The 17,412-nt window shown below is 35.2% G+C and overlaps 1 long non-coding RNA gene across 2 annotated transcripts in view; it reads right to left on the bottom strand.

Moving 5' to 3' along the window:
* The window catches only part of LOC136845349 (uncharacterized), a 753,869-nt gene extending 737,469 nt beyond the window's left edge, over window positions 1–16,400 (bottom strand). The window contains exon 1 of one of the 2 annotated variants that reach the window (XR_010855145.1): window positions 16,256–16,400. This is a non-coding gene — a long non-coding RNA (uncharacterized lncRNA). Of the gene's footprint in view, window positions 1–10,313; window positions 10,395–16,255 lie in introns of those variants that run through there. The other variant, XR_010855146.1, reaches the window with a different exon arrangement.
* Window positions 16,401–17,412: the final 1,012 nt, after the last annotated feature.

The following is a 17,412-nucleotide window of genomic DNA, read 5'->3' as shown; positions in this document are numbered from 1 at the left end:
TTGCCTGGAACGCAAGAGCAGCACTTGATTATCTGTCAGTTCCAGAATGCCTCTGACAAAAGCAGTTCACGTCCTGTCTCTCACAGACACTAACGTGATCATTGAATTTTGAATTGCCTGGCCTACATGAATATTTACCACCTACTTTGGACAGAGATGTTCTCTTCAGTTTGGCTGAAGTCAAATAGAACTGTGATGTACATTTTAATATTCCTACAGCATAAATTATAATTTTTATTCATTTTAAATAAAAGGATGATCAATCAATACATACGTAATATTTATAAAAATATATATATATATATATATATATATATAGATGCAACATTCCGTATATGTATATATATATATATATCCATAACAAATAAATACAATGAAAGAAAAAACATATATAAAATAAAATTAAACATCAGTGTACTTAAAATTGAACAGTGTTTAACCTATAGCAAGAGGCAAGAGAGGAATACAAGGCAAATACAAAGATAGTTACAGAAGATAGACACAATTCTCTTATTACAGAGTGATGGTTTTTCTTTGATGGTATATAATGTTTCGATTGTGGTTAGCTCCATCAAATATAGAAAAAGAATATTTCAAAAAATGCTAATGTTTTGTCAGCATGAAAATTAACAAATAAGTCAACAGCAACTTGTATACTTATAGACTACAGATCAACCAACTTGAAAACTTTTGTAACAAATCCTGAATATGACTCTGAGACTAACTTGAGGGTAAAATTCCAATAGTAATTTACATAAACGGTTTCTCAAGCCCCATGTAGGGCAAGGAAAATAAATTGGCTTTGTTTACTGTCACTTTTATGACGTGGTCCATTAGTTTTTGGAGTTGTTTGCCAATGTATGTGTCCATGGAAATCCATTATGAAAAAGAATATCTTTGATACAAGAAAATTCAAAATGAGCAAAATAATTGGAACAAATCTGGAATGCCCTAGTTATTTTCTGTCAAAATTAATAGGTATAAAAAAGATGAAAATTTGCCGGTCTGATGAAACTCACTATCTTTGCAGTTCATCCAGAAAGGCCAGCTTTCCTTTCTGACGTAAATGTGATATTTTCACTCTTTAAATACGTCACAAAGAATGTGCGTGGGACTAAAATTAAAAGTTCATCTACATAGCAAATAAAAGGGTTTGAAAATGCCGAAGAAAAAAAAAAATTAAAAAAATGATGGCACTGACACGGTGCCCAAAGACACAGTCATCTGTAGTCTATCTACATATGAAACTATTTAAATCACCTTTCGGTCCGTGCCTTTGAACACCTACTCCAGGCCGATTGCTACAAACAGATGCATATGGAGCAAAATGACTCTTGAGTAGATTGGCTATAAAGCCATGAATAACCACAATCGAAACTTATGATGTCAAAGAAAAACCATTTTAATGAACCAGACATAGGTCTAGTAACTATCTTTGTATTTGCCTTGCCTCCAGCCTCTATATTTTTTCCATTTTGTTTTAATTTTATTTCATTTTAATGTTATATTTATTTTTATTTTAGATGCATTTTAAATAAAAGGATGAATCAATGTACTGGTCTACCTATTCATATATTTATATATATATATATATATATATATATATATATATATATATATATATATATATATATATATATATATATATATATATATATATATATATATATATATATATATATATATATATATATATATATATATTGTATATGTATGTGTGTATATATATATATATGTCATGATGTGTACCAAGTACCTGGTTATTACACAACTAATCACAGACTTCAAAAATATACCTCACTTCAGCCAGACAACTGAACTCTCATACCAATAAAAATTACGATTGAGTACTCTAAAGGTAACAGTGATCCCTTAAAAAGCTCATTAATCATGTGAAAAGTCAAAATAAGTTTATAAAAACAATTGTGAGGTATCAATAATTAAACAAAAACTATGCAAGAGTAAAAGGGCATCACTCCATCACATGACTTTAACTGTTTCCCTGCTCTTAATTCACTTCAACAAAACTAAAGAAACAAAACATGTTTATCACTTTGCCTTATGTACACAATTAATCCTATTCACTGATGGTCAATAAATGAAACACTGTTTTTAAAAACATTAAATACAAAAATTTATTTTTTAAATTCAAAATTTATAATTGGAATTCACAATCTGAAAAATTTACTATTACTTGAAAACAACACAAAAATTTAATTAATTCGTGAGTTAAATTACTAAAAAATAAATCACAAAACTTTAATTTACCAAGAAATTAAATTAATCAAGCAAAATTTAAACTATCAAGAACTACTGAAGATTTGAAAAGAAAATCTTAATAAATGAAAATTAAATCAAGTATGCAATGTTAAATTATCAAGAAATATTTAAAATGCTAAGTAAATAAATGTTAAATCACCAACATATAAAATGTGAAAAATCAAGAGATTGCAAACACAATAACACAAAAAAATACACAAAAGATTTATCAATAATAATTTCACTAAGGCAAAAATCTCTCAATATACCTTATTATACAATGGTAATAATAAGTAAAATTCACTTTACCTTACCCAAGCTTGTGAAAACCTTTGTAAAATCACTTGCAGCTGCTTTAGGTTCACAAAACACACTTTTTTATCAGGTGCCATTACCAAATTTTCACACTTTTCCTACACTCAGATCTCAAAAGCTAAGACTAATACCAGTGACCACACTAACACTTTATGTTAATAATTTCTCTCTTTTGGAGAGAGAGAGAGAGAGAGAGAGAGAGAGAGAGAGAGAGAGAGAGAGAGAGAGAGAGAGAGAGAGAGAGAGAGAGAACCACAGCTAACAGTCTCTCAAATCAGAATGAGCAAATTTTTTGGGATTCCAGTAGCACATGAAACACTCAAGTGATGTCATTAAGGCATTTTGGGAACGAGATTCAAGAGAAAGTTCTAGAATAAGGAAGCAAAGCATTTTGAACACAATCGTGACAATACATGACATAATCGATCGAGACATGTACTCTTACTCTCAAAAGGGCATACATGATCAGAGCAATGTAATCTTAAATATGACGCAAATGCCACATGCTTCAGTGTAACACTTACTTGCATTTCTCAAAAGTACATGTCTTTACCAGAAAATCATATGGAACACATGTAACATTGTGAGATCATTCGTCTTCTTCTTGTATGAGGCAAAATTTTTACAGAAATCTTTGCGTAATTTAATTATGACTGGCATGTTTAAAAAAAAAAAAAAAACCCCGAGTTGGTTTACAGAACGGATTGGCAATTGTTATTCCCAACCTGTCAGCACTTTATCTTAACTGGTGACAGATGGCACATCTGGTCTAAAACTCAAATCTCTCTCTCCCACTACTACACTATTATCAGGAAAGATATTATTAATTCTAAATTACGCTGCTAAGTTATCTAAATCACTAACTCTTTTGAGATCTGACATTACACTACATAAAATATCTCAACAATTATTATTATTACACATAACATATGATAAATAGTAGTGTAAATATATCAAAACTATAGGATGATATACATATTACAAGGCAACATCATGAATATATATATATATATGTATATATACTGTATATACATGTATATATGTATGTATATACTTCCATGTGTATATACTTACATATATGCATGTATGTTGAGACACTAAAGAGATAGAATAACGATATGAGATAAATTGACGCCAGAAAAGGAGGGCTGAACTGCCTTGGATGACGAGAGGCAGTGCTCTTCTAACCCAAGTACTTCAGAATGACTGCTAATAACAATGCCAAGATAAAGAAAGGGATGATGCCTACAGTAGGTGAAAACAGAGCACCATGAACTGTGCTGAAAAGGCAGAGAAGGATACATTTCATATGGAGACAAAAACACGTCAAAACAGGAAAAATAATTCCAAATTGATAATGAGCGTGGTTCTTCTTTACTAGGGGTTGAGGATAAGATATTTGGTGAAAAGGTTAGATAATTCAAGATGCAAAAATACCTTAATCGATGCGATATAAAAAACTTTCTCCAGCCAGAGGAAAGAAATAATTCTTCTTTAACAGAGAATACATGGAGAATCTCGGTAGATTTTATCTGTAAACAAGTGTCTGAAAATGGGTCATGAAGACTGACGACTTGAGAAAACTAAATAAAAAACGGGCAAGTGAAAATTACAAAATAGAAAAAAAATGCAGACTAATCAGTCTACCAATAAATAGATGGAAAATATAAAGATAAACAGAGCAATTAAAGATATGACGTGGCAAAAATCATGAACTACCTAATCTTTTCCAATGTTTGGTTCCCCTTTAACATCCAGTTTAAAAATTTCAAAATACATCCGATTTGGGTCACTTCTTGAATGAAATGGAAAAAGATTCAATACAAATATTCATCATCCCTCATATCAAGTAAAAGCTACTGAACATACTGAAAAAAACAGTCTTGAAATAAAACTAATTCTTTTGAAGAAAAAGTTTGCAGCACTTGAAAATTGCAAGTTTGTAAAAATTTATATAATATCCGGAAAAGAACTACTTAATTCACTGTTAACATAATTGGCAATTCAGTGAGAGAATATATGCCAGTCCTCTCGCAGATTTGACCTGAGGGCTGAAATCTATTCTCTGATTTCCAGCTAAATTACAGTTCACATATATCACTTGAAAAATTGCTTTACTAAGATATTCCTTCCGTGTCAGACAAATTTTGGATTTTACTTACCCTCTCATAATGCACATACTGTAAAAATAACATCTGATAAAAATATATAATTGATCTGTATAAATACTGAATTATTTTCATCTAACACTATTTTTCAATATTTAAATATAGTACAGATTTATCACATGTCCTAATCTTAATTAACTGAATAAACATAATGAATACAGATATTTATGAACATGAAGATGCATTCTGATATAAAAGGAATCGGACATGCAATGAATTATGTTAGTCACAATAGTGATTTCTTTTTGTCCCCAAAATATATATAGTATTGAATTGACAATTTACTCACACTGTGTGTGCGTGTATGTGTGTGCGCGCGCGCGCAAGTGTGTATGCGTTTATTCGCAAATACTTCTCTATACCAAATTCGCCTTACCTTGGGAATAATTTACGATAGGATTCAAACCTATGCCTTTTGAGTTTGGTACAGAAAGAAACAATGATTTATCATTTGGTTACCGAGAGAAATAAAAGCTAATTTCGACCCTGCTGTATATATTCCTTTCGAACCCAGATTCTGGGTTTATAATAGCTTTCACCCCACCTTCACCGCTATAGCTGCATGCTAAGTTTGCAACACATGCTATTTATGATAGTTCTGTCACTAATGCAAACAAATTTTTATCATTACAAATATTAAGCCACAAATACCCGTTAATACCTAAGCCCCTTTAGCTTGGGAATAAAACTTTATGTGATAAGTACTGTACACCAGCCCAAGGCAGGATTAGGACCTGTGCCGTTCGGGGTTGATACAGTGGAGACAGGAAATTATGCATTCGACTGTCAAGAGAGATAGAAGCTGATTTTGGCTTTATTGTATATATTGATTCCGAAATCAGATTCTCTACCCAGAATTGGTTGACTACAAAGTTTGCAATACAAAGTTTGCTTTTTAAGATAGTTCGAATCTTGGCCAGATCATATGTACTTACATTATCATACGTACTTACCAATGTAAAGAGAATTCTTTATTGATGGATTTCTCTGGCTTAATATCTGTGAGCATAAAAAAAGTCACGCGTGTGTGTACGTATATAAATATAAATATAAATAAATATAAATATATATATATATATAATATATAATATATAAATATAAATATAATATATATATATATATATATATATATATATATATATATATATATATATATATATATATATATATATATATATATATGTACAGGTGTTTCAAAATTAGACGCCCCCTCTACAGCATAAACTAAAACTGATATGGACAAAAACAAAAGTAATTCAGAACAGGTATTTATTTAAGTTTCTCTCTGAGTATTTAATATTTTGTGTGGCCTCCATCTGCCTGTACCACAGCCTGCATTCTTGAGGGGTATGATTTCAGCAAATCGCAAAAAGCTGAGACTCAAACTCCATTTCCCTGAGCACTTCGGTCACCTCTCTTCGCAGGTCGTTGAGGCTTGGTATACCATCACAGTTCACTGTGCGCTCTTCAACACGATCCTTTAAGATACTACCAATGTTTTCACACACATTAAGGTCAGGGGAGCTACCTGGAAATTCACTTGACAAGAAGAAATCGATACCACTGTTTCGAAGCAGCTCCTGTGTCCGAAGAGCCTTGAAACATGGTGCCTCATCATGCAAAATTGTGACTTCTTCAACAGATAACACATTTTCAGGATCTTTGAGGAAAGGAAATACTTCACCAGTAAGCACAGTTTTCTGAAGTATTCGCCATTCCATGGCTGTCCTTTTTCTTTGATGGTCCACATTAACCGTCTGGCTGTGAAACAGAGAAAAATCCCCAACCATTCAGGAAATTCCACAACTTGGCGACAGCGCACATCATCCCTGATATCATCCAACTTTGCAGCCCAAAGGATGTCATTTTTATGATTTGGCTTCCTGACTGTGTAAATGAAGAATTCATCTCATGCGGCAACATGGAAAAAGACAGCTTCATCCCAATCTTTAAGAAATGAACCACAAAACCATGCACGGTCTTCTCTGTTGCTGAGTGATGTTGGGCTGAGTGAAATGTTGATACCAGATTTTTCAACTGCCGTGATAACATGTTTCTAGTTTTTGTTTCCATTTTTGTTTCAATTTTATGTAAAGACTTTCTTGGTCTACCCACTGCCTCAGCTATGATGTCTTTTGACTCCTGAGAAAGGACTTCAGGCCTTCCAAGATTCTCACTCTTTTCGTGATGACAGTCATATGGATTTTTGTTCCAGTTTCTTTTAACAAAGGATTCATCTCTTTTAATGTGATAAGCCATCCAGGAACGTGAAATGAAGGATGCGTCAGCATCCCTGGCCTCTCTGAAGGTTATAGCCCGGATTCGGTCAATCCATCTGATTTCCTCCGAGTCATTAGCCATGGCTGTATCTAACTCCGTCACTCAGTCTGAAAATACAAGAAATGTAAAATGAAAAATAGCTTAATAGAAACTTAAAATAATGTACTTGGAGACAGGCTATAGCAGAAAACTTAACTTTCCATTTGTTCTGTGAAGGGGGGGGCCTCTAATTTTGAAACACCCAGTATATGTGTCTGTGTATATACATACTTACATACATATATATTTTATATATATATATATATATATATATATATATATATATATATATATATAGATATATGTATCTATAATATATATATATATATATATATATATATATGTATATATATATATATATATATATATATATATATATATATATATATATATATATTTTTCTGAATCACATCAGGATCGAACTCATGTCTTTCAATTGAAAAACAAGGAGCTACCAACTGAACTGCAAAAGTCATAAAAGAAGTTAGAACATACTGGCGAATTTTACCCAACTTCCCCGCCCATCAGCAAGTCAACTGGTTCCATTTCATTCGAATTACCCCTTGAACATGAATATGATGGGAATGATGAACACTTGAGTACGTGTTATACATAAATAAATTTCTGGCTCACATCGCTGATGGGTCAGGAACTTTGGTAAAATTCGCTAGTATGTTAGGTGGAAGCCTGCCTGGGAAAAACCTCGGGTACAGAAGTACTTAGGTTCCAACTTTTTTTATGACCTTGGTAGGTCAACTGGTAACAGTCTGGCCTGTCACTCGGAAGACCAGTGTTCATTCCCAATGAGTTAGAAAAATCTTATATGTAGAATATATATATATATATATATATATATATATATATATATATATATATATATATATATATATATATATATATATATATATATATATATATATATATATACATATATGATGCTCCAGTTCCCTAATCAGCTCTAAGGAATGAAAGTATAAAGTAGAGAGGCCATCAGTTACAGGAAATCTCTGCAAACACCTAATGTTTTCTTGGCTTTTATCAAAGTTATTCTAAAAATTGACACTTCAACTACAAGACTCTGAAGCTTAATAAAGGTAGCAATAGAAAGACGATATAATGGCGTCTATTTCTTTTCTTGATATCGCAAAGCTTAAAAATCTACACTTGAGATGTAAAACTTGATACTAAATGCGCCAAATAGAAGGATGATGATACCCACAATATAATATGTTTTCCCAGGTATTTCAAAACTCCTGAATATTTTCTCTGTAGCAGATGTGTTGAAAAAATGCCTCTTCCAACAATAAACAATATGTGATAGACAAGAAAGTGTGGGTCGATAATTGGGTCCTTGTTCTCTGATTTTTAAATATGACGCAAAAAATATTAATGCGGACTTAAATACTCAACTTTCTGGACTATAGATACGAGAATGATTTTCACTGAATTTTATTTTATAACGTTTTTTCAATGACTATTAAAATAGTAATGAAACGTCAAAAATGCAGAGATCTGAGTGGTACATTCCCATGATATCCGAGAGCAGCAGAGAAATTCGAGTGACATGGATTTGAAGAACGTGTTGCCTAACAGCACATGTCACCTGAGGCAGCAGAGTCTTCCCGCCTACTGAAATCCACCCAGGTACCCACGAACCAGAGGAGGTGGGGTTTGCGCTGACCCTCCATCAGGCACCTGATTACTGTAATTTTGCACCTGCATATCGAGCGCTCCTGCGCGCCCTACCAGCTAGTATGCAAGGGAAATCACTTTCCATCGTCAAGAGGACACAAATTGTGACTATGTATAAAGAGGGTAAGTCATTGACGGCCATGGCCAAGGAGTTAGGAGTCTCTAAAAATACGGTCTCCATTAGGTGTAACAGCTGAGGGGAGGGAACTCGAGATGGCAGTGCAAAAGAAAGGGTCTGGACGTCCGCGGAAAACATCCGAGAAAACCGATACCTTGTTAAAGCGTATTGTAATGGTAAATCCAACTATTACCAGCAAAGAATTGAAGCAATGGAACCCTGAAGTGTTGGCAGACGTGTCAAGACGCACCATACACCTCTTTAGGAAGGATCTCGGTCTCCCCTGTCATACCGCTGCTAAGAAGCTTTGCTAACCGAGGCAGTGAAGAAGAAGAAGAGGAATTTTTGCAAGAAGTACGAAGACTGGACTGAGGAAGACTGGTCTACAGTGGTATTCAACGATGGATCGTGTTTCTACGTAACCAGGAGCACCAGGAAGAAGGTCAGCAGACCTGGAGGGTTGAGTCGATTTGACTAAGTACACTGTCAAGACCAAGAAGCATGCCGCCTACGTCATGGTGTGGGGAGTTTTAGCAGGAAGGGAGGGAGTGGGGTGTTGTAATTTTTACCCAGAAGTACAACAATGAATGGGGATCGGTATGTAGATGTGTTGAAAGACCACTTGTTGCCCTTCAAGGAAAATCTGCGCATGCGGTGCAAGATGGGGCATCGTGCCACAGGGGGAAGAAGGCAAAAAAGTTATTTGAGGATAATGGAATTGAGCCTCTGGATTGGCCAGGGAATTCCTGACCTTAATCCAACAGAAAATGTTTGGAGCTTTATAAAGAGGAAGCTAGGCTCTATGGATATGTCCTCTGTCCCAAAACTGATTGCTGCCGTAGCAAATGTGTGGCGTTATGAGCTGGATGATAATTATTTTAAGGAACTGTTTAATTCAATGATGAGAAGAATTGATTATGTTTAAAAGCATAAGGGAGATATGTCTAAATATTGAATAAAAGCATAAGGGGGATATGGCTAAATACTGAATAAAGACTATTGAGTACAATTATGCGTTTTATTTCAACCTTTATATTTCATTTTCAATTTTTTATTGTTTTTCTCCACATAAGAATCCTAAGATTTTTCAGATATCTTGGTAGTACTACGATTTTTTGCGGCGACTGTAAGTTAACATGCCAACGGTAATCGATCTGGGAGAATATGACTAGCAGAACATGCAGCATAATCGATCTGAGAACTTATGAATACGAGAAAATGGCATTAGTAATCAATCTGTCAGGTAGCGACTCTCAGAAAATGACAGCAGAAATCAGCCAGAGACGCTGACGAACAGGTCAATGAGACAATGATTCACAGAACATTACAAAAGTAATCGATCTGAGATGTGATTACCAACTGAATATGGCTACAGTAATCAATCTGAGTGGCATATACTTTCACATCATGTTAACATTAATCAGTGTTTGATGTATACTCACTGAACATGGCAATAGCAGGCAATCTCTCTTGTGATGTTGGCTGAAATTGAGGGCGCCCTTGCTATTAGTGGCAAGACAACATACAAGTGTTCAAGACATGCCACACGGGATTCAAGTGTTAAATAAAAACTCACTTTTACTAGAATCAGCTGAAAACGACCGTGATTTGGCTATAATATATATATGCCATTGATGTTCTCAACAGCAAGAAGCCAATGATACGACCGTCGAAGGCGGATGCAGCAGCAGCTTCGACTTCGTATGTCTCTCATCAGAGAAGACAATATCCGTCGACATCCCGGGATTATATATGTAATCAACGGATTGCTTAAAAAGCAAATGGATGTTACAGACTAAATACACACACAAAACAAAGCCACTACAACACCTTCTAAAAACATAACAAACATCTCACACGATGCCATACCTGGAAATAAAAACTGAAACAGTTTTAAGGTAGGATCAGCTTTTCAAAACAGGACCTTCAAAAGAAGGCTCTTTCTTTTGTGTGTGTGTAAAAAGAAAGATATATATAATATATATATATATATATATATATATATATATATATATATATATATATATATAATATATATATATATATATAGGTATAATATTAGTAGTGAGAATCATTTACCAAATCCTGCTGGGATATGAATCTTTACGAGAAAAAGTTGCACATGTCAACCAGTTTAAAACCCTCTTTTTCAATGCATCGACGGCTACCACCCAACTTCGCTCGTTTGCGCTTTATCCATTCATCATAGTTCAGCAAGATTTATAACTTGCATTTTTCTTCTTCAAAGAGGAAAGGGAAACTGTTTCCACTTCCTGTCAAGCCAAGTAATCCCGAAGAAAGGAAAAGAAGAAAAAACATCTTGAAAATGAGAGAGAGATATAAATCAAAATTCAGCTTTGGCTTTTCATTTGTTCAAGGGTGTAGCCATGGGGTAGCAATCAGTACTTGTATCAATAAAATAACCCTCGTATGTTTATCCTTGAGCTGCTGAGAAGAGAAATGGAATAGTCAGCGGTAACTGAAGCCTGGCTGAAGGAAAACGACACTGCAGAGTTCAGTTACATGGTAGAAGGAAAAAAGAGATGATAATAGGTAAAACATGAATAGTTATGTTGAAGAAAAAGTGGACGAGTAAAGGACTTCAAAGAAATACGTAGGGACAATGATCTACTTTTAAAGAAGCAAGTTACTTTGAAATGACGTGGATAAAGAAGATAAAGTTACAGAGTCGATTGTTCTTAAAATAGAAAACTGAAAGGAGAGATGCCATCGGCAAAAATAACAGTTTTCTGGCCTATAAACAGCCATTTTCCAAGGTTTAAAGGGCTCAAGTAGGCGTGACTGGTTGCAGAACGACTGAAGGTGAAAGAAGGTAAAGTCGATAAAGTTGGGGTGATCACGAGTAGATGCTGCGTAATGGTTATTGGTATGCCTAAATGAATGCCTAGGATGTGCATGGCATTTGATTTTTACTTGCACACATTAACAGGAAAGAATGAAAGACTACTCCTTTGTATAAAGTAACCGATGATACAAAATACATATATAGCAAGCCTATCTTAGCTTTATTTGTACCTGAAAGAAATCTTTCGGTGTAACGATCAAGGAAATTAGAGGGAGAGAGAGGTCTGAAAAGGCTAGATTGTATAGTATTGGACACACAAGCAGGAGATGGGGCAAATCAGTTGTTAAATACAACGCTTCTACATGGAGTACGAACACATCGGGAAAAGTCTGCAAGTCCCATTCGCGAATTGGGGGAAAGTTTATGAAAGAAATACAGTTATGTGTAAAGCATTATTGTTTGTTAAAAACAGAATATAGCTTTAATGATCAAGATTAATAGCTCGTAGGAGAGTGACTAGCTTAGTTTAAGACAATAGGGGTAATATGCCATTCATATATATTTAACAGTATAACAATTGAAATAGTTGATGTAAAATGCTGATTCAACTCAAGAATTGAACACAGAATTGTTAGACTGAGTACCTTAGTCAAGGAGAGTCTCTCTCTCTCTCTCTCTCTCTCTCTCTCTCTCTCTCTCTCTCTCTAAAAATAACCGAAATATTCGACAAGAGAAAAAATTAATCATAAAATCAGAAAAAAGAAAAGCAAACGATTATTTTGTTTCACATCTTAACTGTCAGACTTTCCGGTTTATTTCCTCAGACATCAGTGAAACCAAGACACTCGACGTAAAATTGTTCGTGGGGAAACCAAAAATAGTGTGTCCGTTCTCCAGCAATAAAGATGTTAATCATACGAAATAATCAATGGGCAAAATGTGAACGCATAACATGAATTGTATGCAATTGTGTTATTTTTACTTTCTATTAAAACAGAACACTAATATATGAATCAATGATAATCCACCTTGTCACGTAAAGTATCGGATACCAGGGTTTGCTAACAAAACCAGGTGCGCCTACTGCACTACAAATATAGTGGCATGTTAACTGAAAATCACTCCATGAATTTAAAACTTTGTTTCCAATCAGGACATGTGGGAGTGAACGGATGGCAGGTGAATTAAATAGACTCAATTTATGCAAGAGAATGTCTCACCTGGTACTTCGAGTTCAGAGGTCCACACCAGCCCCTTATACCATTAACATGCTGATTGGTTCACCAACCTATCAGCCATTCATAAGAACCTCTACTGAAGTTTTATGTATTTAAAAGTCTTTTCTTTACAGCACCACGTCTTATTTTCTCGTTACAGTAAAAGGCGCGATATTTTTAAACATTATATAGTATTATCGTCATAAGAATCCAACTATGCTATCCAGCAACATTTAGTATAATTTTGCAATATTAACAGGTAAAAAATCAACAACAGCATATTTTAAGTAAAAGAAAGTTACAGATATAAGTGCACAACCAGTTCACCTGTGAATTTATTGCTCATCTAAGTTACGTCAAAATGAAACAAAGCTATGATTTGTGTGGCGCAAGAGTCAATACGAGCATTAAAGTCAATATCACGGAATTCAGCCACTTTCGGACAAAGTCCCTCAGTAGAGCAATCTTCGGGAAACAGTGAATACTTGTTTTAACTAATCATTTACCAAGAAATGAACATTAATTGATAACAGGTCATGGCAAAACTGCGGATGCACTCGCCTGTAGACAGAAAATGAGAGAAACGCTGGGAACCATACTCAATATAATATTAAATTGACTCGGGGAACAACAAGATGGAGAATAACAAAAGAATGCAGAGAGAGAGAGAGAGAGAGAGAGAGAGAGAGAGAGAGAGAGAGAGAGAGAGAGAGAGAGAGAGAGAGGTGATCAAATTGTCTTAAAGCATCGTAATATAGGACTAAGCTTCGCTTTTTTTTTTTACTATTAATTCTTGAAATTCATTAATTTTCAAATACAAACTTCGACATCACATAACATACCCTTCCCTTTTATAAGTTACTGCTCATCGAAAAGTGCCTAATATTTACAATTAGGCTGCGATTTTCAATATCACATATCAGCCGTTATTATTGTTACCCGGTTTGGGTAAAATCAGCACACAGTAGAAAACATGTCTCTAAATGCGCCTCCAATTTGTATGTAGGCCTATGCAGATTTTACCTCGCACCAGACCTGCCCAAGTCAATAAATCGCTCGTGATAAAAGACAAATGTATTTCAAACCAACAAAAATGCAGTTGACCGATACAAACTGGCCGTGGTTAAATTTTACATTTTTAGTTTTCTGTGGGCCGCAGCACTTTTCCTCTCCGCCCTCAGATCTTAAAATACCAAGGCCAGAGGGCAAAATTGGTATGTTGATTATCCACCGAGACAAACATATAAATTGCAGCCCTCCCTCAAAGATAGGCCTATTTTCGTATAGGCTGTTGCGGCTGTACAGAGAAATCGATTACGCCGAAGACACTTCGACGCATTATTTTACGTATCATTTTAAATCACTTTTTGAAAAATTGTATACATCGATATGCACAATGTTCCCTTAAATAAGGACCGGCATTGTTAATATTAACAGCCAGTTCTAGAATGTTCTGCTGGGATTTTAAAGCGCTACTGTAGCATTACCCCGCTCCCGCACCCCCCCGCCCTTTGCACCATAGGTCTAACCCATTAATTCTTGTGACATGGTTTCTACTTTACTTTCATAAAATAAGCAATATAAGGAAGGCTATTACTGAGATCAGTATGAAAGAAAGGCAGTCAAGTATGCAACATTCGGACTAGAAAGGAATTTTGCGATCTGACCGGGTAAGTTTTTTTTTTTTTTTTTTTACAATTTCATGTACATAATGACTTTTATCAATTAGAGACAAATTTATGAACAAAAAGGCGTAACTTAAACACTATGTTAGGCACTGGTAGTATGAACGGGATATACACTTCTAAGAAATCGTAAGAGACCTATGCAATGACTCAAGTCTACAGTTCTCCTTCTTATGTCATTTCCCGCGGCCTGCCTCCTTATCTGGCTGTTCCTATAAGTTTACCAGTGCTGGCACTTAGTCCTTATCACTATTATAGCCTCGGTCTATCTGTAGTAATTCAAAAGAACACAATGAAGTTAATTTTGCATTTTTATGTATAATCCTGTCCCTTAAACAAATACGCGCTTTCGTAGGATCTCTTATTTGCGCGCACTCGAATACGACGGAATTAAGCCAATCAGCAGCCGATATCATCCGAGTTGCCATCACATAATGTTGATTGAAGACAGTATTTCGATGACACATCAACTTGCACCGATTGCGGTAAAGAGGGACCTGATCAAAGGTATTGGCCTTGAATTGTCACATCTGTCATTTCCGATGTACTGTACATAATTATATAAAGTATAGGCCTACTTGTGGTTTCACTTTTCAATCTAAGAGAGAGAGAGAGAGAGAGAGAGAGAGAGAGAGAGAGAGAGAGAGAGAGTGGTGTTTGGTTTGGCTTGGAGTCGACAAAACTTGCGATTATGATTGATCCAGGTGCTAGATGTGGACAGGCTCCAGGTTATGTACTTACCTCTTGGCACATGTAAATTACAGTCAAAAAACTTTTCAAGAATTAATAACATACTGCATATTCCTCTGACTAATGTGTAACTGACTTGAATTGAATATAGAATTTAGGCCAAAGGTCAAGCACTGGGGCTATGAGGTCATTCAGCATTGAAACGGAAATTGACAGTGAAAGGTTTGATAGGTGTAAAAGGAGGAAAACTTCGCAGTCGCACTATGAACCAATTGTCAGGGGAGGGTGGAAAGTATGATGGAAGAAAGAGAATATGAAAGGAGGTACAATAAAATGAACAAAAGGGGTTGCATCGAGGGGCCGAAGGCACGCTGCAAGGAACCTTAAGTAATGCCTACAGTGCACCGCATGAGGTGCGCTAACGGACTAGCCTCCTACGGAGAACAAATGTATAACAACAGGAAGCTACTGGCTTTCTTCACTCAGTTCACGAGGCTCACCTATTGTAGTGCAACCGGAGACTGGGTTAGGCTACGTAAAATGTGCTAGGCCTATATAGATATTTCATTAACTACAAGAAACGTTACCTTCAACATTACATTTACGTTACCTAACTAAAGATTTTACATATAAAAAACATTTTATACATTAATATAAATTACAAGTTCCACAAATAAACCTCAGCTTAGTAAAGTCGCCAACTACACGATATCTAACTTTAGGTCTAACATTTTGTAACCTCGTCTTCTAGCTAGGCCTAGCTAACAGGAAGTAAGATCATTTTCGTCAATTCAATATAAAGTAAAATAATGAATAAAACATTCCCTTTCAGATTTCCCAAATGTTTCGTCAGCACGTTACCCAAATGAAGTAAATTACCCTCAACAGCACCATATATGACACAGCCACAACACGCGAGGTGAACAACACCTAACAAGATTAGACGACCAGACTCATGAATACCTCCAAACGCAATAAGCCCTTACACATTTTTAAACATCTCACCTTACGAAAGGAAACATCAGCTATCAGTCAGTTTTCAAGAAAGGATATTCAGCTCCTGTTCAGGCTAGTACAACATTTCTGGTTAAACTGCCAGCCGCCACCGTACTTGACTCCCCCGCCGTTCTTCTTGCCTGGTTCAAACTAGGGCAATCTGCTTCCGCCAAACTGCCGAGTCCGATAACGCATTATTCATCCGCTACACTAACTAGTTCCAGTTATCGATCAGAAAAGTACAAAAGAAAGTTACATGCATATATATATATATATATATATATATATATATATATATATATATATATATATATGCGATGTCAAGTTAATTAAGCTGTCTCTATTGACTAGTCAGTCCACAGGTCGACTACAGGATTCTTATCACCAACAGCTCACAACTAATCTTGGGGAAAGAACCGTGCTGGCACAGTCATCAAGTATGCTAAAACCTAGGTTATCAGAGGTTATACGTTCGGTTTTTAAACATTAATAAAACTTCTACTCTAGTAAGTGCTTCATACACTTTCACAGAAGGCTGACGAGCAGTCGAACTCGTTTAACACATGGTGCCAATCATCCCCTATTTTGCACACTCTGTCTTGCTTCTTGGAGATCAAGGCTTTTCCTTTCCTTTACTTCTCATGCTCCCTCTATTCGTCCCTTTCCAGGTCTCCCAATCCGTTTTCTTCGTAAAACTTCTAAATTATTCGTTCTTTTAACCAACCTCCTGAGCCATTGTTCATCCTTCCCATACACTCACACACACACACACACACATACAAACAAACACATACACACGCTCACAAAATAGCCGCATAGCTTCGGGATGGTTTTGATTCAAGATTCTTTAATTTACAAAGTGCAAGATTTCGTAGACGTACATTCTTCTTCAACTACCAATGCACTCACCGGTATTGAAGCATAACACGAGTAATATATATATATATATATATATATATATATATATATATATATATATATATATATATATATATAGTATATACACACATCCTCAAGGAACAAAGGAAACGAAGACCTCCATTCTTACAAATTTATTGCCGACGCTTCACGACACATGTCACATTTTCAAGGTTAACAAAGAAAATTATTTGCACTGCAGATAGAATCACGGTATTAAAAGAATTTT

This window comes from Macrobrachium rosenbergii, chromosome 13 (genome assembly GCF_040412425.1).
Source record: "Macrobrachium rosenbergii isolate ZJJX-2024 chromosome 13, ASM4041242v1, whole genome shotgun sequence".
Classification (NCBI taxonomy): domain Eukaryota; kingdom Metazoa; phylum Arthropoda; class Malacostraca; order Decapoda; family Palaemonidae; genus Macrobrachium; species Macrobrachium rosenbergii.
Note: the sequence above shows the minus strand (reverse complement) of the source record. Positions and strands in the feature narration are given on the sequence as shown.